This window comes from Papio anubis, chromosome 5, assembly GCF_008728515.1.
Source record: "Papio anubis isolate 15944 chromosome 5, Panubis1.0, whole genome shotgun sequence".
In the NCBI taxonomy this organism is placed as follows: Eukaryota; Metazoa; Chordata; class Mammalia; order Primates; family Cercopithecidae; genus Papio; species Papio anubis.
Genome location: NC_044980.1, coordinates 16,991,518 through 17,017,772, shown reverse-complemented (window position 1 = coordinate 17,017,772; position 26,255 = coordinate 16,991,518). Strand labels below are relative to the sequence as shown.

At 36.9% G+C, this 26,255-nt stretch overlaps 2 long non-coding RNA genes across 9 annotated transcripts in view; one reads left to right on the top strand and one right to left on the bottom strand.

Annotated features, from left to right (window-relative positions):
- LOC116274875 overlaps positions 1-2,974 on the bottom strand; it is a 70,666-nt gene extending 67,692 nt beyond the window's left edge. For all 6 annotated transcript variants that reach the window (XR_004183664.1, XR_004183660.1, XR_004183666.1 and 3 more), the window contains exon 1: positions 422-2,974. This is a non-coding gene — a long non-coding RNA (uncharacterized LOC116274875). The remainder of the gene's footprint in view (positions 1-421) is intronic.
- LOC103884978 lies at positions 1,219-25,643 on the top strand. 3 transcript variants are annotated; one of them, XR_004183667.1, is made up of 6 exons: positions 1,219-1,298; positions 2,945-3,026; positions 3,769-3,895; positions 10,610-10,670; positions 22,848-22,944; positions 25,558-25,643. It is a non-coding gene; the product is annotated as an uncharacterized LOC103884978 (long non-coding RNA). The 3 variants fall into 3 exon arrangements; XR_004183668.1 differs by lacking the exons at positions 22,848-22,944; positions 25,558-25,643 and adding exons at positions 14,010-14,185; positions 15,678-15,763; XR_004183669.1 differs by lacking the exons at positions 22,848-22,944; positions 25,558-25,643 and adding an exon at positions 15,678-15,756.
- Positions 25,644-26,255: the final 612 nt, after the last annotated feature.

The following is a 26,255-nucleotide window of genomic DNA, read 5'->3' as shown; positions in this document are numbered from 1 at the left end:
TAAGGTATTAAGCCCTGATCCTGCTGTCACATATTATTTCTATATTTCAAGAATACAGGGTTTTGGCTAAACTAAATAATATCAGCTAATTTAATAAGAAATCACCAAATTCATAGTGATACATTATAATAAATAATTTCAGACATTCCGTAGGCAACTGCCCATGCAATGATTAACAGCCCAGAGTCCCTACAGTCTACTGTACTTGAATCCCTGATCAAAATCAGGCTAATAACCTGGGGAAAATGTTGGGGAGGGTCTTGCAGAAAGTTTTTATGAGAAAAGCCCAAAGGTAGTATATGTAACACTTCAGTGCCCATGCCATTGACCATAACTCATGGTTACAGTGTTGTAACAGAAGCTAGTGGGTTAGCTTCTATCTCACAATTTTGGAGAAATCAGGAGTCTAGGCACGGCTTACCTGGGTCCTCTGTGCAGAATCTCACAAGGCTGAGATAAAGGTTTTGTCTAGACTCCATTTTCATCTGGAAACTCAATTGGGTTAGAATCTGCTTCAAAGCTCTCTCATGTTTGTGCCAGAATTCATTTCCTTAAGGATGTATGACTGAAGACCCCAGCATTTTTTTTGGGGGGGGCCATCAGCTGGAACCTGCTCACAGCTTCTAGAAGCCACCTGCAGTACCTTGTCAGATGCACTGTCTCAACAGGGTTGCTTACTTCATAAAAGCCAGAAAGACAAATCCTCTCTCTCTCTCACTCTCTCTCTCTCTCTCTGTCTCTCCCTCTTTTTCCCTTTCTCCCCCTGTCTCGGTTGCTAAGTGAGAATGATGTAACACAATCATGGAATTGCAGGAACGGAATCACAGAAGTGGCGTCTCATCATCTTTGTCATATTCTATTGGTCAGTAGCAAGTCATAGGTTCTACCAAGGAGTTTTCACTAATAACAGTGAGATACACAGAGCAGTGATCCAATAAAAAGAAATGGCCATGAAACAAATATTCACAAGAATAAGTACATCATACAAACTCTTGCTACAGAAGGAAATAATAAAGTGTTATCAGGACATGTAATAGAGGGAGATATCTGGTAGCATTGAAGATATCCCCCACAAGGATGAGATTTGAGCTGAAATATGAAAGAAGAGAGAGAGTTTAATTAAACAGCATAGAGAAGGGAAAAGTGAAAAATTCTAAGAGTGAACTGTATGTTCCAAAGCTCTATCGTAGGATAAAAGCACGGCACATTTAAGAAATGGAAGGAAAGCCCACGTGTCTGAAGAAGAGAAGCAGAGGAAGAGGAAGGGCGAGGTATTGGATAAGAAGAGCAGACCCCAGGTATTTCAAGGCTTTCTAGGCCTGCTGGCTTGATGCTAAGAGTCATGGGAAGTCATTGAAAGGATTTAAAAAAGAGAGTGACCCAATCAGATTGTATTGATACGAGATGATTTGTGCAATTGCTATACTAAACAATGCACTTTTGAGCATTTAATCCCAGAGATAGGAAAGTTTAGTCACACAAAAACCTGTACATAAACATTTATAGCCAATTTATTCTTAAGACCTCAAAACTGAAAACAACCCAAGTGGCCCTCGATGGGTGACTGGTTAAACAAACTGATGTATCCATATCATGGAATATGATGGGATATTAGTCAGCAATTTAAAAATGTGAGCTATTGAGACACACAACTACTTGATTGAATCTCAAGGAAATTATGCTAAATGATAAAAGCCAATTCCAAAATAATTCCATTTATATAATTTTCTTGAAATGAAAAAAATTATAGAAAGGTAAGACAGATTAGTGGTTGCTGGGGTTTAGGGATGGGGAGAAGCAGGTAATGGGAAAGAGGTGGGTAATTATAAAAAGACAAAAAGAGGGATCATTGCGGTAATGGGGCTGGTCTGTATTTTGACTGTGGTGGTAGATATAGAAGCCTACATATGTGACAAAACTGTATATAAATAAATACACACATGTACACATACACACACAAACAGGTGTTCACACACACACAGGAGCAGAAGTCAAACTGGAAAAATCTAAACCGGATTGGTGGATTGTATCAATGTCAATATCTTGCTACTGAAATTGTTCTATAGTTTTGCAAGATATTACTATTGAAGGAAGCTGGGTTAAGAGTACAAAGGATCTCTTCATGGTATTTCTTATAACTGTGTGTAAACCTACAATTATTTAAAATATGTATATGTATATATTTTTAATCGATTACAGTCATTGCAATGTCCAAGAATGGATACTTGGAGAAGAGTCAAGGGGCTTTTTTAGTTGTTCAGTGGAAAAATGGTGATAGCTTAGACCAGGAGGCAGAAGAAATGGCGACAAATTAATACACTCAATCATGATTTAGGAAGAAAAATGTATTTGGTTTAGTAATTTGGGAGCCAGAATGAGACAGAGAATTATCAAGAGCTGCCCTAATTTCTTCAAATATAGCATTCAAAGTTGTCTCACCTTCATGATTTTGCCCAGGATCTCATTGAAAAACTGTCTTCTCCTCATCTCATGCTGGTGGAAAAGACTCTGTCTAAATACTAAGATTTAGTGTGTACCAGTCTCATAGCCCTTATCACTGTGACCTTGTATTTCACATCTTTGTGTACCTACCTTAGCTCTCTGATGATAGATAGTAAGTTTCTTAAGAGATTATGTCTGATGAAAGTGTATAGTCCCTATGACAGCCAGTGCTGGGCCTTAGACATCAGTAGTATATTTTTAATGAAATACTGCATGTATGTGCACATGCTAGGAGTCCATGTCCCTGCATAACAATTTTATGTGGCTCTAATTAACTGCAACAAATAAAATTACCAAAGACATTAGGACTATTCTTCTAGCTGTTGTTTCTGACTTTTGGTGGTCTGTTAAAGTGTTTATTTAGATCAGAGTTCATTGACCCTAAAGTTGAAAAGGTGTTTTCGGGAGACCTTGTCACTTATTATCTCATTTATTTTTACAGAGTAGAAGTGTCATGTGGCCTTCCTGTAGACCTGCGTGCCAACAGTGACAGAGAAGGAAACAGTGACTGGGCTGCCCAAGAGGTGATTTACTTTGAAGAGCATCTGTTAGGAAGAACTCATCTCAGTGAGGCATAATAGTTGTTTCTAACCGACTGAAAGCAAATCATTCAGGATTTTCTGGTACAAAACAATTTGAATTTATTAGCAGATCGACGATAAGTTTGAAAATACATAAGGACCCCGATACAAAGTACTGATAAAACCAGAGAAGCCCAAGCCAAAGCAATCATTGCCATCCCTGCATACGTGAGCCACACTCCTTCCACGTCATAAAAACACATTGTGAGAGAAATTACATATCCACAGTGGAGGCTCTTTTTATGAAAAGCATATTTTTTCTTATTTTAACATGAAAGATGTTTGAGAGATGCCAGAAGAATATTGCAAACACTGTGAGCAACTAAGAAAACTATGAAAATTTGTTAAGAAAATATTAAAGGCAATATCAGAATATCATGGGATGTTGCTACATAGACCAGTGGTTTCAAATCAGGTTGCATATTAGAATTATTTAAGGGCTTTAAAAATCAAAACAACCAGACACAAACCCCAAATTTGAATCAGAGTACTTGAGATAAGACCTTTGCTTTTATTTATCATTTATTAATACTGTTATTAAAACACCCCAGGGATTTCTAATGTGCAGTAAGGTTTGGGAAACTGACTTGGACCCATGACCAGATTAAAAATTCAAAAATACTGCATTTGGTCCAGAAAAATATTTTCCTCCATTTATTGTTCTCTCATCTTTCCTAAATAATAGGTTTCCTGTAGATCAAATGTCATAAATTGCTACATTTTCTCTTTGCCAAGAATTCCAGAAGTTCAAGATGAAGAATAGATCTGTCCATAATTGTTATTTGACTCAGGACAAGGAAATTGTTAGAAATGTAAGTATTCCACAGAAAGCTATACCATCAGATGCAGAAAAAGAAAAATAAACCCAAACTTCAAATTTTTTTTTTTTTTTTTTGTCTGCTCATAGTCCTAGATCCCAACATGAATAGTCCCATCAAATGGATTTCTCATCCTGGTTCAAAAGTGACAGCATAGTCATAAGGATAGAGCTCATCTTAACCCACTTTTTTGGAAAATGATTATAAACACAGATGATTTAAGGAGGTGCTGGGTACATTACTTTCCAAGTAATGTAAAGAGTGCCTTTTAATGACATCCCTAGACAATATTCCAAAGAGCACTCCATCACGTAGTGCCATTATAGATTTGCCTCCAAAAGATGGAAGAGACCAAATCTTTTAAACAAAGGAATCCACCAGCATCAGGGCACGGTGAGACCATGAGCAAAGAACCAGAACACTCCCAAGATAAAAGGCAGAATGACAACCTTTGAATCACTAGACACCAGATGCATTCTGAGTAGTACTAAATTCCTCGGATGTGAACTAGATTAATACCATGAGTAATCACTGCCAAGGTTAGCCATTTATCTCTTCTATGTTGCTTGGGAAAGCTTTGAGATGTGAGCTAATAGAGGTAGCCTGAATAAACTTGGTAGCAGTAAAATGGGAAAAAGCTTAGGAATTTATTATACCTTTGATACGTCTGCATTCCTCCTTAGAAGCATGACTCATAGTTAAAAGTTAATTCATTCAGTATCTCTTGAATCCTAAATAAATCCTTTGGCAGGATAGGTGTGTGGGGAATACTAAGATCATTTACAAAGATTCTGTGACCTTAAATAACTCACATTCTGGTGAAGAAGTGGGAAAAAAATTGATCAGGAAAGTATCTGCATGATTAAACCTTTGATATAGAAGTGGGACTAGAGGTGGCCAGGTGTCAGCCCCAGCGGAATGAGAAGGAAGGAACCATGAAATACAATAGTCTTAGAATTGCCTCAACCATTTGCTGTGATATAGTGTTCCCCTGAGTAATCTTAATCAATGTTACACAGTTCAGTTTTACAGCAAAGTAGTCTCTATATCAAAAACTAAAGACGGGACAGAAACATTACCCACATTGTGTGTGTTCTCTCAACAAAATGCTGGTCAGTGTGATTCAAAAAGGAAGAAAGGCCCCAAGTATGAGTAAACCTTTGGAGTTCAGAAGTTAAGCCACAGAATCTGGTCACATGCCTTGTCCAAGAAGTCTGCTTTTGAATCAGTTTGCACTATTACCATCATCACTTGGGGAGGGTCTTCTGCCCTGGTTGTCCGAGTTATAGAACATATTATCCATTCAGTTCTGGCCAAACATGAACAATTTGCCTACTGAAAAAAAAAAAGCAAATACAAACAAATATTGTTGATATATTTGAAACAAGAGGACTAGATGTTTTCTTTTAAAAACATATCTCTCTAAGGCAAGAGTGGAAGAGGAAATTGGTTCTTGCAGGAATTTCATATCCTTGAAGAGATTCTTGCTAACCATTTTAGTAGTAGAGGTATCACTTAAAGAAAGGGTTCATCTAGCAGTGATAAAAGAGTGATTACTGGCTCAGCATGGTGGCTCACGCCAGTAATCCTAGCACTTTGGGAGGCCAAGGTGGGCGGTTCACAAGGCCAGGAGTTCGAGAACAGACTAACCGACATGGTGAAATCCCATCTCTACTAAAAATACAAAAATGAGCCAAGCGTGGTGGCACACGCCTGTAATCCCAGCTACTCAGGAGGCTGAGGCAGGATTATCACTTGAGTCTAGGAGGCAGAGGTTGCAGTGAGCCAAGATCATGCCACTGCACTCCAGTCTGGGCAACAGAGCAAGACTCCATCTCCAAAACAAACAAACAAAAAAAAAAGAGTGACTACTAAGTAGTTAATTTAAGCAGTAAAACCCAAATTATTTTTTCAATACTAAGAACATCCCCTTTAGAGAGATGATGGATTTCTGAAGTCATTATTCATGGCAGCTGCAGCACAAGATCCCAAGATATGCATAAGGACCTGGAGAGCCAGGCAATAGTAAGACTCTGATTGCCTATCAGATTGCAGACACTTTAAAAGAATTTTTGGCAACAGTACAGGAAGAAAGTAATAATCTTGTAAACTAATGGCAGAAATGTGGCAACATACATTACAATGTTAACATTCCTATTTTTGACCAGAAAGTTCACATCTGAGAACGCATGCTACGGAAATAATCAGCAAATGTGCAAAGATATTTGTAGAAGTAGAAATGTACCCATCCTAATGTTATATATAATTTTAAAAATTGGAAATAACTCAATGACCATAAGGAGAAGATTAGTTACATAAATTATGGAAGAGCCAAGAGAAAATCAGGTGACCATCAAAGAGCATGATGAAAATCTTAACCTATTGTGTACATTAAAAGATGTAGATTATATTTTTACGGTCAAATGAAAATGCTTTTACTAGATAGTATGAAGAGTAAACAGAAAAATCTCCAGAGGGCATCAATTTAAATATTAAAGAATATATAATAGACTGAGTGTGGTGGCTCATGCCTGAAATCCAACACTTTGGGAGGTGGAGCCAGGAGGATCGCTTGAGGCCAGGAGTTTGAGACCAGCTTGGCAACCTATCCAGACCTTGTCTCTACTAAAAATTTGTAAAATTGGCCAGGTATGGTGGAGAGCAACTGTGGTCCCATCTACATGGGAGGCTGAGGAGGGAGGATCACTTGAGCCCAGGAGATCAAGGCTGCAGTGAGCTATGATTGCACCACTGCATTCCAGCCTGAGTGACAGAGCAAGACTATGTTTTAAAATTTAAAAAGCCCAGGGGGGAAAAAAGGAAAGGAAAAACAAAAGATGTATAATAAAAGGTTAGCAATAATTATCACTGGGTAGGGCATATAATCTTGAGATACTTTATATCTTCCAATATGTATTTCTATATTTTCTTCATTTTATATTTCTATATTTTCTTTAAAATTTTAATAAAAATGTAACATTTTATCACTAAAATATGAAACAACTATTCCTATTTTGTTAACTCTTAAATTAACAGGCTGAAATTTCAGATGTTTTCATAACGACTGTATTAATTTATCAGTGCTTACCAGAGGTCAGAAACAAGGAAGAGGTTAGAAATCCTGAGTGCCCCATCAGTTAGGAATCGGCAATCAGATTGTGAGGTTAAGAATTTCACAGAACTTCAAAAGCACAGGCAACGAAAGTAAAAACAGAAAAATAGGATTGCAATAAACTAAAAGGCTACTGCACAGCAAAGGAAACAGAGTGAAGAGACAACCTATGAAATGGGAGGGAAATTTTGCAAAACACACTTGTGGTAATGGGTTAATATTCAACATATATAAGAAACTCAAATGACTCAATAACGATGAAACAAACAACCCAATTTAAAAACAGGCAAAGAACCTGAAGACATTTTTCAAAAGAAGACATACAAATGGTCTATAGATAAATGGAAAAATGTTCAGTCTCTCTAATCATCAGATACATGCCAATTAAAACGACAATGAGACATCACCCCACACCTATTAGAATAGTTATTGTGAAAAAGATGAGATAACAAGCATTGCCAAGGATGTGGAGGAAAGGGAACTTACGCACACTGTTGGTAGGAATGTAAATTAGTATAGCCATTGTGTTAAATAGCATGGAATTCCTCAAAAAATTAAAAATAAAATTACCACATGATCCAGCAATTCTACTTCTGGGTATATATTCAAAGAAAATAAACCAGTTTTTTGAAGAGAGATCTGCCCTGTCATGCTCATTGCAGCATTATTCACAACAGTCACAATATGAAATCCACCTAAGTGTCCATCAATGGATTAATGATTAAAGAAAATGTAGTGTACGTACACAATGGAATATTATTCAGCCTTAAAAAAGGAGAACCTGCTTTCTGCAGGAACATGGATGAACCTGGAGGACACTATGCTAAGTAAACTAAGCTAGGCACAAAAAAAAAAAAAAAAACTACAAGATCTCACTTATATGTTGAATCTAAAAAATGAAACTTACAGAAGCAGAAATTAGAATGATGATTACCAGGGACTAGGGGTGCAAGATGGAGATTAGGAACATTTGGGGAAAAGGATACAAAATTTCAGTTGGATAAGAGGAGTATTTCAGGAGATCTATTGTACAACATGGTGACTACAGTGAATAGCAATGCATTGTAAATTTAAAACTTGCCAAGAGAGATTTTACCACACACACAAAGAAATGGTAAGTATTAAGGCTTAAATTAATTTGCTTGACTCAGCCATTCCAAAGTCACAGCATCAACATCCCCAAGCCTTCAGAGTTGCCTCAACTCTCTCCCCCATTACTGCACCAGTACTATAAATTCTGCCTCCGAAACATTTCACATATTTGTTCTCCACTTTCCACCTTTACTGCCACTACCTTGGTTTCAACTTAATTTTATTTCTTGAGATTATTTCACTAGCCCTTCAATGACCACCAAGCCTTACACCAAGTTAACCTCCCTCCTGATATGCTTATCTAATGATGTCATTCCTCTGTTTAAAATTCTTCATGGGGTTCTCATTGCTTTCAAATTCTTCATGGCCTGTTCTTACCTTTCCAGACTCAGCTATCCTTACATCCACACATATACTGCACTCCTGTGTCTCCTAAAAGTATTTCCTTCCTTTTGCCTCCATTCATTTGTTCATGCCTCTACCGTCAAAATTCAGCTTAGTAAAGACCCACTCCAGAGCCAATGGAAAAGTAACTGAGAGTTCCTCACACAGAAGACAACACCATAATAGGAGAGTCACTATATGGGAAGCCGTAGCTCATGTAATCCTGTAGAGGACAGGAATCATTTTTGAATAAAATCAAGATCAGTGAAGCCATATGGAAGTTTATGGCAAAACAATATTACTCATAAAGAAAACAAAAAAAGGGTAGAAATAGAAGTTAATGGTGGTCCTGGTGGCCCTGGGGCTGTGCTCAGTGGCCCATGCCTGTAATCCCAGTGCTTTGAGAGACCAAGGCAGGAGGATTGCGTGAGCTCAAGAGTTCGAAACCAGGCTGGGCAACATAGTGAGAGTGTGATCCTGTCTCTATTTATATATTATATGTATAACAAAATAGATATATATTATAGATATTAATATTAATAGATGTATACATATTATATATAATATATAAATAGGTGGAAGGATTGCTTGAGCTCATGAGTTCAAAACCAGGCTGGGCAATATAGTGAGAGTGAGATCCTGTCTCTATTTATATATATATATATTTTTTATATATTATATATTATTTATGTATATATTATATATACACACACTTTGTTATCAGGATCACTTTTTGTGTATATATGTATGTATATATTTACACACACACATATATATACACAAAAAATGTGTGTGTGTATGTATATATGTATATACACAAAAAAATAGTGATCCTGATAACATAAAGTAAGAAGAAATAAAGTTTAGAAAAGAGGCCTTGCCTAGTAGTTCAAACTTGAGACAACAAATTGACAGTCAGTGCTGGCAAGTTGCTTTTATTTAGAAACTGGCTTCTTTCAAGGAAATGGGGGAAAGCCAGTGTAATTGCAGAGCACAAGCTGGGGTGGCTGGAGAGCTCATAATGAAGCTTCCAGTGGTCACTTCTACCCGTCTCTTCTGCCATGGTTGACTGAGTCTACTGCAGAGACATGTGGCCCAACCTAGATAAAAATTCTCTCTCTTAGGAATTTATAAAGTAAACAGGGACAATCAGAGGCAAAGGTAGTGTGAGTAGAGTCCATCATGGAAATGACTTAATGATTTGCTGCTTCTGGGCTCTCCAGAACAGCCTTGGTTGCCTTCTCCCTGGAGGTTTGGTTTGGATTGTCCAAGGTCCACCACCAAATATCCTTTGTGACTTGAGTACACCAAAAGGTCTTCAAATTATCTGAGAACAAATCAAGTTAGAGATCAATATATTTAATATGATTTCTTTTGTGTGAAAATAGAGAGGAACTTAAATTTAGATTTAAAACAACAGCAGAATGAATCCTGACCCCATGAATGTGTTGCTTTCCAACGTTGATGGGAAGTGCCCGTGGACTTCATGCCTGTAAGCTGCTCTCCTGATTGGTGCTGTGGCCTCTAATGGTCATCATGCAACTTAATCATAGGTGTTGCAGAAATACTCAGTAGAGATGAGCAGACATCTGGGAGGATTGCCATTCTTTGAGGGCAGGGCATGTTTGGGGCAAGTAATAGGGACAATGGTCTGCAGTACAAAGTACTGAGGGTGATTCAGATTGAGGGAAAGTAGATGCTGGAAGAATCTCTTCATTTGAAAATACTTTCTAATAGATCCTTCAACCCACAGGTGCATTATACTCCATGACAGTGCTTAACCTACGGAGACCACTGACTGCCTTGTATGTCTCCCCAATGAAGCTGAGCTCATGGTACAGAGGAACTGCATGTTCATCTCTGGGTGCCCAGCCCTTAGCAGAGTACCTCAAACAAGGGAGACCATTAAATGGTTGCTGAAAGCACACTGAATAAACAAGGGCACCAGAACACTATTTGGAGCACAAAAGTAGTATTTTAATCTAATCTAGGTAAATGTGGAAGAGAATGGCAGAAGCAAATAATGAAAATAAAGGTGTTTCTCAAAATGCAAATAGAATGCCTTTGCATAACATTATTTTTCAGATTGCAAATAATTGCCATATTCTTCTAACTTTCAGACATTACATTGATGCTGGAAATAGGAGAGAAAAAAAGCAAATTCATCATGCTTGTAGCAATGTAAGTATGTGTTTTCTTCTTTTGTCAAATCCCTGTATTCTAGAAGAATAACGTCTTCGTGCTCCTCCTGCATGTTTATGATGTCTAGTGAAGTGTTAATCTTTACAGCAGAGATCAATCACAATGTACTTAACAAAAACCATAATCCCCCTGCATTCACACCATGTAAAATATTTGCACTGCTTTATTGGACACTGCTAATTGTACTTTTTAAAAACTGTCTATTCATGGTGTGATCATATCTTAAAATGTTCCTGTATCTATCAATGAACTATGTATTTGAAAATATCAGTTCCACCTTTGAAATCTCAGGATGCAGAATCACTGTAAAATAAGAAACTAGGGTAAATCTAATTGCACTAAGGTTTGTCTGCAATCAAAACATGAGCTTAATCTCTAACAGAGGTCCTAGCAGTCCTGCAGTGGATATCAGCAGGATGTTATTCTTCAACTGCAAACAACAAGTAAGATCAGTACAAAATGGGAGTTTAAGGTTCAGTTTCAACCAGTTTCTCTAGTACTTATAGAAGGATAATAAAAACCAGTGTCAAAGAAAGTGCCATGTATGATAAAGCTATTCCCATAATCTGTACAAAAGCTTCAGCACTACAGTGAATTTGGCAGAGCCTAGAGTTGCATTGTACTTGTCAGAAAAATAAGTAAATAAAAATAAATAGAACAAGAGCCCTCTTAGAGGCTTAATTTTAATGTCTCAAAATATCATCTGGGTTTTTTTCTCCCTAATACTTCAATGTTCAGAAAGGATATATATCATTATTATAGAACTTTAGAGACACCACTGCATAGTGGGAAAACAGGGCTTTGGAATGAGCTGCAACTCAATCTGAACACCAACTCTGCTACCTTCGGCCTCAGTCTCCTCACTTGTAAAATGAGATAAATGATATCCATCTCATCGAGTTGACGTTAGAAATGAAGCAAGTGAAACAATATGTCGAATTCCTAGTACAAGGTGACTATTTAAGAAATTTACCTGTGTGGGAGGCTAACTGATTTATTCTAATGCATGAAGATATGAAATCAAAAGGGACAACATATAAAGGAAGAGAGGAAAAACAGCAAATATGGATCACAAAATAAAAGAAAACAAATATCCTGAGGTCTAAATGTCACTTGGGGATTAAAAACCTGCATGGATTTCTGATGGTGCTCCCGTAGTGTAGGGTGGGCCATCCCTCCACGACTCCTTGGGCCCTGTGGCATTCTGAAAATGATCACTGAGCCCCTGAATTAATGACTTTATGGATCTGATAACAGCTTTGCTAAATTGAGCTCTTTCTTGTGCTGTATCAGAGTAAAAAAGGCCTGATAGAGATAACAGCTGGAATCATTATAAAAATAAGTTTTCATCCACTGTCTTAGAGAATCTATGTTTTTACATATTTTGCCTTAGATAAACTCCACTTTGAAATGATTTTCAATCTTTGAAAATATCTGAGATTGAAAATATTTTTCATTTTTTATTCATTATTGTGCATATTCCTCCATTTAACTGTTACGCTTGTGCCTTTAAGGTTTGGACCTAAGTTTTTCAACCATTTGGAAAATATCCTGTATGAATAAAAAAAATGGTGAGAGTATTTATTAATTGTCACTAATCTCATCATCTTGACCAGGAACTTAAAAAAGAAATGAAAGGAATTTTGTCATGTTGATGCCCACAGGAGCACTAATGAGTTATGAAACCTTTCAGAGTCATAGAGCAGAAGAAAAATGGTTGCCTTGGTAACAAGGCAACCCAGTCAGCTGCATACACTCTCCCAAGAGCATCTAATTTATTCAGCAAATGCAGGCTAGAACAGGTGGCTAACTTAGATGATGCCAACAAGCTATAGCTCCCAAACGTCGGAACCCGCCACATTTTCTTGTACACAAGGTTCATCCTTGTCCCTTATAAAGGAAGAGTTAACAAGATGCATTTCAGTGTGGCTCATAACACTTTAGGAGATAGAATAGCTATCTGCATTTGTCACTAAAATTTTCTACCAAAAAAAGTATATGATTTCAAGAAATGGTTGAAACCAACAACTTAATTTTACTAGTTACCTTGAAAGTAGAAATTGTCCTAACTCCAGTTATAAAAATCAATTATTCATCTTTTAATAAATCAAATATGTTTGTGATTGTTAACAGCAAGAATTTATCACTAAATTTTACAATTCTTGATTTAGATGTTAAATAGCCACTGAAATTCCAGTTCATGAAGGCATCTGAGAGCATTTAGATGTAACAAATTTTATATTGTCAAAGGGGTAAGGGAGGAATAACACCAAGCTAGGCTCTATTTATTATAACATTAAATTTTAAAAATCTGAAAAACTAACAGTAAAGGATATCCTTATTTTTATATTAAGAAACAACTTTTATGATCCAGACCCAGTTTCATTTTCTGGCCTCCTGTCCAAACACATTTCATCATATATCCTAAACTTCATCAATAGAGCCAAATGGAATCTCTTTCTCACCTCTCTGCACTTAGTATTTGCCATTGTCTCTGTCTTGGGACTTCTAGGACTAGATTCCCTGTTCAATTCTAATCCATCCTTCAAGGATAAGATCAGGCATTTTCTTTCCCCAAATGCTTTCCCTCACCTCCCCAGGAAAAAATCATAAGCATCTCTTTGTGTTCCCCCTGCAGGTGATTCCACTGTTTCTTTGGGCTTTTTTTTTTTTTTTTTTTTCTTCCATATCTGCTTTCTACTTTAGATTGAGTACCCCAGAGCTTAAATATGTTCTATTCACTTCTTATCCCCAGAGTACCTGAAACAGTAGAAAATCAAAGATATTTGAGAAATGAATGAACAAATGAATACATGAATGAAATCTTCTCTAGTGACACACAAAAGTGCATAAGCCTAAGATATGACAAGATGTTTTCAGAAATTAAAAATCTCACTAATGTGAACAAATGAGTAATGCAGTATGCTTGTATGAGTAAAGAATTTACATTTTTTAATGAGTGGAACCTTTCCCTCGAATGAAGTCATAAATGCAGCATCTCTTTTTAAACCTGGTATCAGTCCATCTCCATCCTGCTGTTCCTGCACAATCCCACACTCAAAGCATCTATCAAAAACCACAGATCTCCAAGAGCCAGAGCCTGAAAAATACTGGGCTCGATTTATTACACATTCAATTTTGCCTTGCTACTGCCCACCAAACAGAAATCACATAAGTAAACATTTGTTGAAAAGGATATTTAAAATAGAGACAGCATTAGCTAGGAAGCTCAGGTCTCGGTGTTTCTCTATTGATCTGCTTTGAAGTCTTGCAGTTGTTTCCAAAGGTGACCCTTGCTGAGTGAGGCTGTTTCCTTAGCAACAGGATGACTGCTTCCAGCATGTAGAGAACATGCATGTCTGTTTCTGTGGTACTCAACCACCACCCTGAGATACTACGCTGCTTCAAAGAAAGCAAGAATCTCTGCTTTTTAAGTACCAGATTGGCTCTCCAGCCCGTGGACTGCATATTACTCTGGAAAACAAGAAGTAATGGTAATTGTCCAGAAATAATTTCCTCATCTCATAAAAAGGACACGACCTCTACACTGAAGCACTTTTACTCTCCCTGCCTAATTACTCTACATGTCTGCCTATGCACACGTGCACACATGCGCGCGCGCACACACACGCACACGCCATTCTTTCTTCTTTGCTTTTTTCCATTTTCTGTGTTAAATTCCTGTGCTAGCTATCAATTCTTTCTTTTATATTTTACCTTGTTTCTATTTCCAGTGATGGGTTCTTTATACACCTCAGTTTCCAACACCAACCAAATTACAATTTAGAATTAAGCATCAACATATCATGACAAAAAAAATATCAAGACTTGGTTGGAGCAACTGACATTTGGTCAGTGCACATAACCCCTTGTTATTGCAAAATGAGATGGAAACATATAGTAGACTGAAATTCATGCTGTTTATGATCAATTCTTCCATTAATTCACGTTCGTTCATAATCTTTTAAACAGTATAGCAACACTTTTTTTGTTGTCCTTTATGCCTCCTAAGCACAATTTTAACGTACCTTTCCTGCTAGCAATGAAAATACTTTCTGGCAATTTCATACACTTGTTCAGTCATATCACAAAAAAGCTGGAAAGCCTAGTGCATCAGCCATACCTCCGTATTAATGGAAAGATTTTTGTCTGAATTTTGTGCTCATAAAAGGGAAGAAAATTACTGAAGTTGTGTAGGATTTTCTTGGGGAAAATTCTTCCTGAAAGATATTTCCCAGTATTCTATTTATGCTGTTCCATAGGTAAATAAATAAATTCGACTTCTGGAATGCTAAGTAAATTAAATTTTAGGATGGCATATCAAAATGCTCAAACCCATAGCCTAACTTTTTCAATGTAGTATGCACAGAATCCTAAGCATGAACAGGAAATGCGCAAAGGCTTCTTTTGCATCCAAAGTATCTATGGAATACAAATGTTAAAATACCATTTGACAGGAAGTGTTACAAATCCATGGATTTAAAATACATTTTATTCAAACAAACTTGGAAATGTATATCTGCAATAGACCCGGGAAATAATGCAATCCCTTGTTTTATGTATGAGAAAACAAACGCCAAGAAGCAGTAAGAAACATAGCAGTCCAGATTAGTTACAGACCTGCAACTAATATCCGAAGGGCTTTTGATGCTTATTGGCTTAACTTATAAAATGTTCACCATAAGTTTCTTCAAGATGAGAATTGCATTTTGCCTTCATTGTTGTGTTTTAATGTACAGCCTAATGCTCAACTTTCAATAATTACTAACAATTGTTTATGCATGTTATGTGTGTGGCATCATCCGTTAGGAATGCTTCCAACTGAAAATAACAGGAAGCACTATATAGAGTGGGTGGCTTAATAAATATTGGATACTTTTTCTGGCTTAACAAGTCGTCTTGAGGGAAGCAGCTAGCATTGGTTCACTGGTCTGATAATTTCTGAAATTATCTTGGGATTTCTCATGTTTGCTTCCTGGTTGCAAGATGACTGCAGTAGCTTTCAGCATTCCAATTTGCCTTCAAGAAAGAAGGAAGGAGGAGCCATGCCAGGGATTATATCAGGTAATACCTTATAACATGCCCTGACATGAGGAAAAGCAAAATCCTTCCTAGAGCTCTTAGCAAGTTCGGGCTGTGTCTTAGTTTCCAGAACTAAAGCATATGGCTGCTCTCACTGCAAAAGAGGCTGGGGACATAAGAACTTAAGTTTTTTCCAACTGTTATGGCAGAAATGATAATGGAGAAATGGATTTAAAATACTTTAGTGTGAGCCAAAAACATTAGATGCCTATGTGAAAATAGACAGAAAAAAATAGAAACAAATCAAGAAAGAAACAAACCAAAAAAAAAAGATAAAGAAAATAGAAAACATGTATTCCACTGCAATCTTAAAACAGGAAATATGAATTATCCAAAATGAAAAAGAGAGGTAATATAAAGCCACATATAAATGTTTTTCAAGTTCTTTTTGTGGTGGACATTGTCACTAGTAACCAAAGCAGACCCACAGAAAGTGTGTAGCAATTTCAGCAGGCATTGAGAACCTGTGGGTTGGCTGGATGCGGTGGCTCACGTCTGTAATCCCAGCACTTTGGGAGGCTGAGGCAGGTGGATCACGAGGTCAGGAGATTGACACCATCCTGGCTAATACAGTGAAATCCCGTCTCTTCTGAATATACAAAAAATGAGCCAGGAGTGGTGATGGGCGCCTGTAGTCCCAGCTACTCAGGAGGCTAAGGCAGGAGAATGGCATGAACTCAGGAGGTAGAACTTGCAGTGAGCCAAGATGGTGCCACTGCATTCCAACCTGGGTGACAGGTTTTAGACTCCATCTAAAAAAAACCAAAAGAACCTGTGGGATTTGCCAATTGTCAGGTCAAGGGAAAGCTCCAGGTAAACTCTTGCTAAGAAATTTTAACCACTTCTGAACCAAAACTTAAAATCACTACCCTATATGAATAGTGTTAATATTTTTTGTATACTATTCTTAACACATAAATTGGAAGGGTTATATTCTAAGTTTTTTGTTGTCTGACTTTAAAATCACTTGCAAGTGTTAGGAAAGTACTTACAAGTATTGTAGAAGATCTTTATTTTCCTTTGGGTCAGTGCTGTACAGTTTAGAAAGCAGGTAGGCCATATTAATTGCTTAGGATCAAGTCAGAAGCTTCAATTTCTAGGGCACCTCTGCCTCATTATCCTACTAAAAAAAAGTGTGAAAGTGCATGCTACCTCCTCCTCCCCAGTCCCTGCTAGGATGTAAACTCCACAAGGGTAGAGACTCTGTCTTGATTTCTACTATATCTGTAGTGTTTACAACAGTGCTTGATACAAAATAGTTCTTCAATAAATAGTTGTAGCATGAGTAGGCAAAACTTAATCCAGTTAAGACCAATTGCCTACTAGGCAAATATTATTTTACTTGGAAGTGTAATTCAATACATTCAGCAAAACCCTACTGCAACATAGGTTGTACAGCAATATAGTTAAACATCAGATCCTTCCTCAGAAAACCGCTTACTGAGCCAAAGAATGAAACTATAAGGATCTTGAGAGTGAGAGCCACATACTTATTATTCGTCTTCCTTGCCAAGTCCAAAGCCTGACACACAATGAATGTTTGTAAAATTCATTGCTGACCAGTTTTTATACTGAGTGATTACTAAAGTGTTGTCAATCAATATTTTAGTTCAAACCATTAAAATAAAACTAAATTGGCATGTTTCCAATAAGCCTCCAACCTCTGAACTTTACTCCCAAGAGCATTATTGAAGTTCAAAAGTATTCAACTTTCCAACCAGAAAATTAATAAAAATCACAGAGGTAATTCATAATACCCAGGTCAGACTGAAGTCTACACTTATACATGCACACATTATGGAGCACTTTTTATGCAGATGATTCTGGGTTAGTAAAACAAATAACCACTGGCTTTAAACAATACAAATTCAAACTGTGAATGTCCACTTATACATGGATTTTTTTCCACCTCTGCACCCTTGAGACAGTAAGACCAGACCCTCCTCTTCTTCCTCCTTCTCAGCCTACTCAACATGAAGAGAATGAGGATGAAGACCTTTATGATGGAACGAGGATGAAGACCTTTATGATGATCCACTTCCACTTAATAAATAAAAAATATATATTTCTTCCTTCTGATTTTCTTAACATTTTGTTTTCTCTAGCTTGCTTTATTGTAAGAGTATGGTATGTAATATACATAACACATATAATATATATGTTGACTGTTTATGCTATCGGTAGGGCTTCCACTCAACAGTAAGCAATCAGTAGTTAAGTTTTGGGCGAGTAAAAAGTTATATGCAGACTCTCAACTATACAGAGGTCAGAGCCCCTAACCCATTTGTTGTTCAAGAGTCAATTGTATTCTCAACGAGATGAAAAGGATGCTATGAAAAACTCCACTGGGTTTTTGTCTAAGAAGCAGAACTAAATAAAGCTATGAAGAATAGAATTATTCATGTGTTTTTAATTAATTTTTATCTATGCAATCCAAGTACAATTTGTAACAAGTCAAAATGGAGATGATATGATTCTTTATGGCTGGACGATTTAAAGCATTGTTTATTGCTTTAATAATTTTTTGCTTACTACTTAATCCAGCCTTAAAGTACAGCTCATTGTTAACATCATGGTACAATATTATAGGATGGCAATAGATAAAGTAAATCCATGAATTTTTCACAAGTCAGATGCTGCTCTTTCACTTGCAGCATTTTTACTATGCTACACACAAGCGGACCTAAGTGAGCATGAGCCATGTTAATATCTTGTGAGTATAAATGTGCAGACTGCTCTTATTAATTTCAGTGAAGCCAGAAGTACAGAATCCTTCTCACCTAAGTACAAGCACAAAGACATTTTTAGTTAGGCATTGTATTCCATGAAATGAAAAGGAACGAGAGCATAACAAAAATCCCAAGCAAAACATACAAACAAACACAGGAATAAGTTGGAAACCAGAAGCCTGAAGCGTTAATTAAACATTACCTTTTTTCTCATAGTGAGGAAGATGCATCATGGTCATTTCTGTCTTTTCTCACAGCGCTTATTTCAAAACCCCAGCTGAGAAAGCAGCTGTGTAGAGCGAGGAACTGGTGGGCTCAGCAGGAGTCCTGTATCCTAATGCTACTCCCAGAAATTCAAGCTTTCTTTCAGTTGTGGTGTTATCTTTTACAATGCCAGAAATGTGGAGTGTTATTCTCTTTTCCGCAGCAGTAGTAAACATCATAGTGATGGTTTCTTTAAAGACTTCAAAAGCCTAAATCACCCTGTTTTTATTGTTATTTATTTTCAATGTAGCCTCCAAAAAGCCGGCATTGGCTAGTTTTCAAGATATTTGAAATTCTAGTGAGCTTTCAATTAATCATAATGTTAATGGAATAGATGATGGCAAAACAGACATGAAAGTTGAAGCATATGGCAAAGGGAGTGTTGACTGCATTTCCCCACTCCCCATGACCAAAAAAAAAAAAAAGAAAGAAAAAAGAAAAAGAAAAAGGAAAACGCTTCACTGTTACACTGCAATTTTTTTTTCCCGGATTGCAACATTGAAACCCTGATCTTTAATTTAAAAAACAAAACTATGTTTTAAGCTTCTACTAAAAGTAACAATTCAAAATAAGCTGCAACCTAAAATAAAGCTGCATTTCTTAAAAGCCCTTGGAAATGGAATTAATGTATATCTGTTTCTACATAGTGGCATTAAAATGTTTTATGAAGTGCTCTGAAAGCTAATCACAGGGAGAGCACTGAGCAACACAATGGCTGCAGGACACAATTGATGCTGTAAGATTGTCATAAATGAGGAAAGCATGTCGTTTTCAGAACCAAGAGTCCTAGTGGAGTTAAGCCTTCAGCACACACACAAAAAGCAATTGTTTACATTTCTGAAAGTATCGTAGCTTTTGAATACATATATGCTTAATGTATGAAATCATATTGATACTTATAAAATAGACACGTGTGTTGGTATAGATGCTTAAAGGCATTTGGCTTCAATATTTACTAGTCTCAATACTTAATTATTAAAATATTTAAACTCAAATATCAACTGTTTTAAATATATATTTTATTATTGAGTACATTTCCTTTTTGCCTCAAAACTGCAACCAGATCTAAAAGTTAGTACACAATACCTGAAAAAGGATTATATTCTAAGTTATTTTATGAGTGTTTTTGTTTGTTTGTTTGATTGATTTTTGAGACTGAGTCTCACTCCTGTTGCCCAGGCTGGAGTGCAGTGGCATGATCTCAGCTCACTGCAACCTCTGCCTCCCAGGTTCAAGCGATTCTCCTGCCTCAACCTCCCCAGTAGCCGGGATTACAAGCACCTGCCACCATGCCTGGCTAATTTTTTTGTATTTTTAGTACAGATGGGGGTTTCACCATGTTGGCCAGGCTGGTCTCGAACTCCTGACTTAGGTAATCCTCCCACCTCAGCCTCCCAAAATGCTGGGATTAGAGGCATGAGCCACCACACCTAGCCTCCAATAGGTATTATAAGATCATACTCAGTGTATAGAACTTTATGACTCTGACTTAAAACCAAGATTACATACAACAAAAATTCAGATTCAAACATTTTTGACACATTTTCTTTCGGAAAGTTGCCTTTGTTTCTCAAATAAACATTTAACCAAAATTATTTGGAAAATAGTAAACTAATATATGAGTATTCTTGAGTACCATCCCAAATTTAACAGCTTAAAGCAAATTTAAAATTTTCGAAATTTTAAATCCACTAATTTATAGAGAATCATGCAGCTCAAATATGTTGCCATAACATTTTCCTGCATGCTCATAATCATTTCTTTCTTATTTATCCATCCATTTATTCACAATATCTGCTATGATTTCTGCCAATAGTTGACATTTTTGCCCTGGAGAAATTACTTCAGATTTTGTCTAGTCAAACACCATTTTCAAAAATAGCCAATATTCGCTTTTAGCATCAACAAATATATTCGTCTGTCCAAAGATGCTACTCAGTATAAGAAAATGAATAAGGCAATTATTGAGAAATTGAATATGATCATATCTTTCAAAGTAATATTTTAAAGTTGCATTTCTCACCTCACCCCCAAATAATTTCAGATGGATTAAAGAGTTAAACTGAATAGTAAAATCAAGCTTGGGCCATTGGAAGGATGTATGAAAATCAGAAGGGCATGGTAGAAACCACAAAGGGAAAAAATGGACCTACAGAACTACATAAAATTTTAATATGCAAAAAAAATTTTTTGACTAAACTGTAAAAGTATTTTCAATTACTGGAAGAGCTAACATGAATAAGAAACACAAGGCCCCAATTAACAAACAACATAAAGAGATAGTCCAAAAAGAGCAAACGCAGAGGTAAAAAAGAAATCAAACTCACAAATAATTATGGAAACTCAAGTTAAAAATTAGATTCCATCTTTGCCTATTAAAATAATCCATTTTTAAAATGTACAATTCACAGTAATGATGGAGGTACAGTATCACATATGACTGTTAACAGTGACATATAGCAATTTGTCTGGAAAATATGGTTGTAAAAGAGAACAAAGAAAAATGACCACATGTCTGATACTAATAGCCATCTCTGAGATTCTGTTTTTTAGAAGGAAACTATATTTACAATGGTACGTAAGGCATTACATCATAAAATTGAAAACATGAAGAAAACTAAATATCCAATAAGAAGTAGTTTCAAAAAGTGAAAACTTGCCCTGGCAATGGGAAGTAAGAGAAGGCTGTAATAAACATACACTAAATATCAATGATGACCTAAGCATGATGTGTTTGTCATCATGCCTGAAACAAGATAGCAACAAGGACATTCTGCAACCACAAAACAACTAAACAACCCTCTCTTTGTACTAACCCTAGTGGCTTCCAATGATTTACCGATACAACACAGTGTTGTTTTGATCCTCCCACCTCCTAGAGAGTAATTGCCAATATAACCAGTCTCTAAATTGCCCCTGCTTTCTGACAGCATCCAAGTCAGAAATGGCCCTCTCCTCTGTAAGCCCTGTTAGAATCACCCTGCATGAGGCTAAATCCTCTCATAAGCCATCCCGCAAATCCTCCTACTCGAACCTCCACAGTTCCAACAGTGGGTGCTCTCCTTTGCAACAGCAAGCTAAGTAAACCTCATTTTGTTTCATTCATTTGGGTTCTTATATGAATATAAGGTGAATTTCAATAAGTTGAGCTATGAGCCTCTATTACATAGAGTATTATGCAACCATTCTAATGATAGTATGCAAAAGTAAAAGACATGACAATATCTACATGAAAAATATGTAAAGAAAACATATCAAGTGCTATGGTTAAAACACTGGGTTTATTGGTGCTTGTCCTCCAAGTGACATCTTCCTTATTTTCTTCCCTAAATTCTAACTTTCTTAAAGTTGAGTAAATTGTATTTCTAATAAAAACGTTTTGTTAAAATATGTCACATGTGGGCCGGGCGCGGTGGCTGAAGCCTGTAATCCCAGCACTTTGGGAGGCCGAGACGGGCGGATCACGAGATCAGGAGATCGAGACCATCCTGGCTAACACGGGGAAACCCCGTCTCTACTAAAAAAAATACAAAAGAAACTAGCCAGGCGAGGTGGCGGGCGCCTGTAGTCCCAGCTACTCGGGAGGCCGAGGCAGGAGAATGGCGTAAACCTGGGAGGCGGAGCTTGCAGTGAGCTGAGATCCGGCCACTGCACTCCAGCCTGGGCGACAGAGTGAGACTCCGTCTCAAAAAATAAATAAATAAATAATGTCACATGTGAATGAAACAAAATCTCTTCCCTCAGTTGAATAGGAGAGTTCATGTATCTTACGTACTCATTTTTTCTACTTATTCAGCAAGAAATAAATATGAATGTAACCATTAATGAATATGTATTAGTAATTGATTTGGTGCTTCTAGTTAATATATGTAAGGATTAATTCATGCACATAGCTGATTTCTTGATACATATAATGAATTAATTTATATGCATCTGTCATTATTTGATACACACAAATTGCAATAATCTATTCCTTTACATGTTCATTTATTTATTCTTTTGTGTTCATTTATTTATTAAGTTCAAATATATGTCGAATTTTAAAAGCTCAAATATATGTTGAGTTTCCCTAATTTTCCAGACAGGAATAGGTGGCAGTGAGACAGAGTGGAACATGATGAACCTCCTACTGGAAAGGAGCTCACTCTGCAATGGGGAGAGAGAGAAAGTAGAGAGAGGTACATTATCAACTAGAGGGATGCATCTGTATTCTTACACACAGGTGATGCTCTGGGAACAGTGTCGAGGAAACACCTGCTCTCCTGGGTGAGAATTGTCAGGAGTGACTGCAAGGGGAAGGTGATGTTCTCCATGAGTCCTAAATAACAAGTATGTGTTTATCCGGCAATGGAGAGAAGGAAGAGTACTCCAAGCTATTTAAGAATATCTATTAGGTTTTGGTGTAGGTGTCCTTCCTGTTTGATAGTTTTCCTTCTAACAGTCAGGACCCTCAGCTGTAGGTGTGTTGGAGATTGCTTTGTACTGTATGTCCTCATGTCCCTTCCCCAATCTCACTCTTAAACATAGACTAAAATGGAGATTTCATAAGAACAGAGATGTAACTTGTTTTGTTCATAAATAAATGTTCATAGAGAACAGTGTCTAGCACATGGTCAGTATGAAGAAGACTATTTAATGTCAGTAGAGACAGGTTTGGCAGACAGGAAATTAAAAAATGTGGAAATCCAAGTTAAATTTGAATTATCAGATAAATAGCAGGTTGTTTTTAGCATGAATATTTCCCATACAACATTTGAAAAATGCTTGTATACTTAATAAAACTGATATTTATCTGAATTTCAAATTAAAAAAAAAAGAATATCTAATTAAGAGTTAAAGTAAGGAAGACAATTAATGCCTTAAGATCAATGTGGGTGTGATCAGAGAGGGATTTGTGAAGGGAGTAAAACTTGACCTTGATCTTAGAAAATGGAGGTGTCCAGCAGGAGAAAGAAGATTCAATCTGGAATAATTGCATAAACACTTGTCCATCTGTGACATGGTGAGCAAAATAAATTATTATAGAATAGTTTCCTGCGTCCGTAGAGAGTCATCAGATAAATTAGGAAGCATGATTTTAGTTTTGGGACAATATCTCCAAGTATAATACTTCTGTGAATTACAATATAAATCGGATCTCACATTTGACAAACCTTCATTTTTATATTAGTAAAAGGTCACTTGAGACAGCCTCCTTCCTTAGCAGAGGAAGGTTCAATACACAAAGTTAGTTGAAAAGCTTAAACGAATACTTTGTGATCTAATCCAGCTGTCCTATGAACATAAGCACCTGTCTATTAGGATTGCCCCCACAGCACTACAAAGATATTTGTCTGATACACTGCTACATTTTTATGTTCTCTGAACTCAGAGTTGGGCCAAAAATGATAAAAGTAGAGGCAATGCTTCTTTGAAATTAACTAACTAAGGAAAAAAAGAAGAAGAAGATCAATCAGATTCCGATGGAGAAAAGTTATGCCAAGTTCCAAAGGTGCAAAAATACAAAGTGCAGGGGAGAATATATTTCAAACTTTAAACTGGGTCTGGAAATGTTGCAAGTATAGTTACATATGGCAGGCAAACAGAACACATGCCAAAAGAAGCAACGTTTAAGTGTGAGAAGGTGTGAAGCTTGACCTGTGCATATAAGGAACATTAGCAAAGAGAATAAAAAAGAAAAATATCTGTCCAGTAAATGGACCCCATTTGTACAGAAAAGTGTAGGGGGCAGTTTTGAACATGATATGAAGGAATAACCAGAGAAATTAAAGTGGGATGAACTTTCTTAGATTCCATTCGATTTTTATTTCCCTCCCCTATCCTGAGCCTTGACAGAGGTCTTTTACTTTTTTATCTAGAACCATCGCTTTCCTCCTTTCCATTTCATTAACAAAAACATGTAAAACAAGCCTATCTCCCTTGAAGAGTTAAAATGTAGACACATTTAGGAGGAGTTAGAAAGCAAAACCAAATATTCCTTTCCGTTCTATTTCATGCCTAAAGTCAAAGGTTTTTCTTTTCCTCTTAATGACTGATGAGTCGACACTAACTGGGGGGAGAATGTATTGAAAACACAATAGAATGACTCATGCATATTTGTTTAAGGAACTGTTAAGGAATTGTCTTTGAAATACAGTACATGCTGCTGATTATTCTGAAAAGGTAAAAGAAATAGCTATCGTTTCTTTCTTTCTTTCCTTTTTTTTTTTTTCTTCTTTTTTTTTTTTTGAGACAGAGTCTCGCTGTGTCGCCCAAGGTAAAGTGTAGTGGTGCAATCTCAGCTCACTGCAACCTCTGCCTCCTGGGTTCAAGCAATGCTCCTGTCTCAGTCTCCCAAGTAGCTGTGATTGCAGACTGCGCCATCATGCCTGACTAATTTTTGTATTGCACCAACACACCTGACTAATTTTTGTATTTTTAGTAGAGATGGGGTTTCACCATATTGGCCACGCTGGTCTTGAACTCCTGACCTCAAGTGACCCACCCGCCTCAGCCTCCCAAAGTGCTGGGATTACAGGTGTGAGCCACAGTGCCCCTCCAGAAATAGCAATCCTGTTGTCTAGTTTCAAAGCTGTCCTATATACAGAGGTAACTCTGTTAACACGTATTCAAAGAGCTGAAAGATATTTTCCCAGAATGTTAATGTTATCCTCCTTATTTAAAGGCAAAAGCTCATCTGGTGACTTGATTTTAATGTAATATAGAATGTATATGACTGGATTAGTCATGTAACACTGATTACTAATTACCCCAACATTTACCACCTTAACACAAAGGTTTTAATTTCACAGTTTCTGAAGGTCAGACTTCCTGGCATAGCTTCATTGTGACCTCTGGCTCAGCATCTCTCATGAGGCTGCCATCAAGGGGTCAATGATGGCTGAAATCACGTCAAGACACAACAGGGAGAAGGCCTAATTCCAAGCTCATCCACGTAGCTCTCAGTAGGCCTCCAGTCCTGGCTGGCTGTGGCCCAGTAACATCAGCTCCATATCACATAAGCCTCTCTGCAAACGATTCACAATACAGCAGTTAGCTTCCTCCAGAGCAAGAGGTGAGAGACAGAGACAGAAACGACAGACACGGTATTCTGTAACCCAATTGTGAAAGTGACATTGCATCAGTTTTGCCATATTCTATTCATTAATGAGTCAGTCGCTATGTACAACACACACTTAAGGGAAGAGAATTATGCAAAGGCGTGAATACCAAGACGCAGGATCACTGAGGACCATTTATGAGCCTGCCATTCAAAATGACGAAAACGTCCTTAACTAATTCAAAATTATGCAAATTTCCTTTAAAGTATGATATTTTTAACAATTTAAATTTGGAGATCACAAAGAGATATGTTTATTATCTCCCCAAAATCGTATCTGTTATTCATTCACCATATTTGATTGGTTACTTGGCCAACGAATAACCATTTGGCTGAATGTGGCATTATGTCTATGACCTGCTAATAGACTAACACAATTGAATTGGCCCA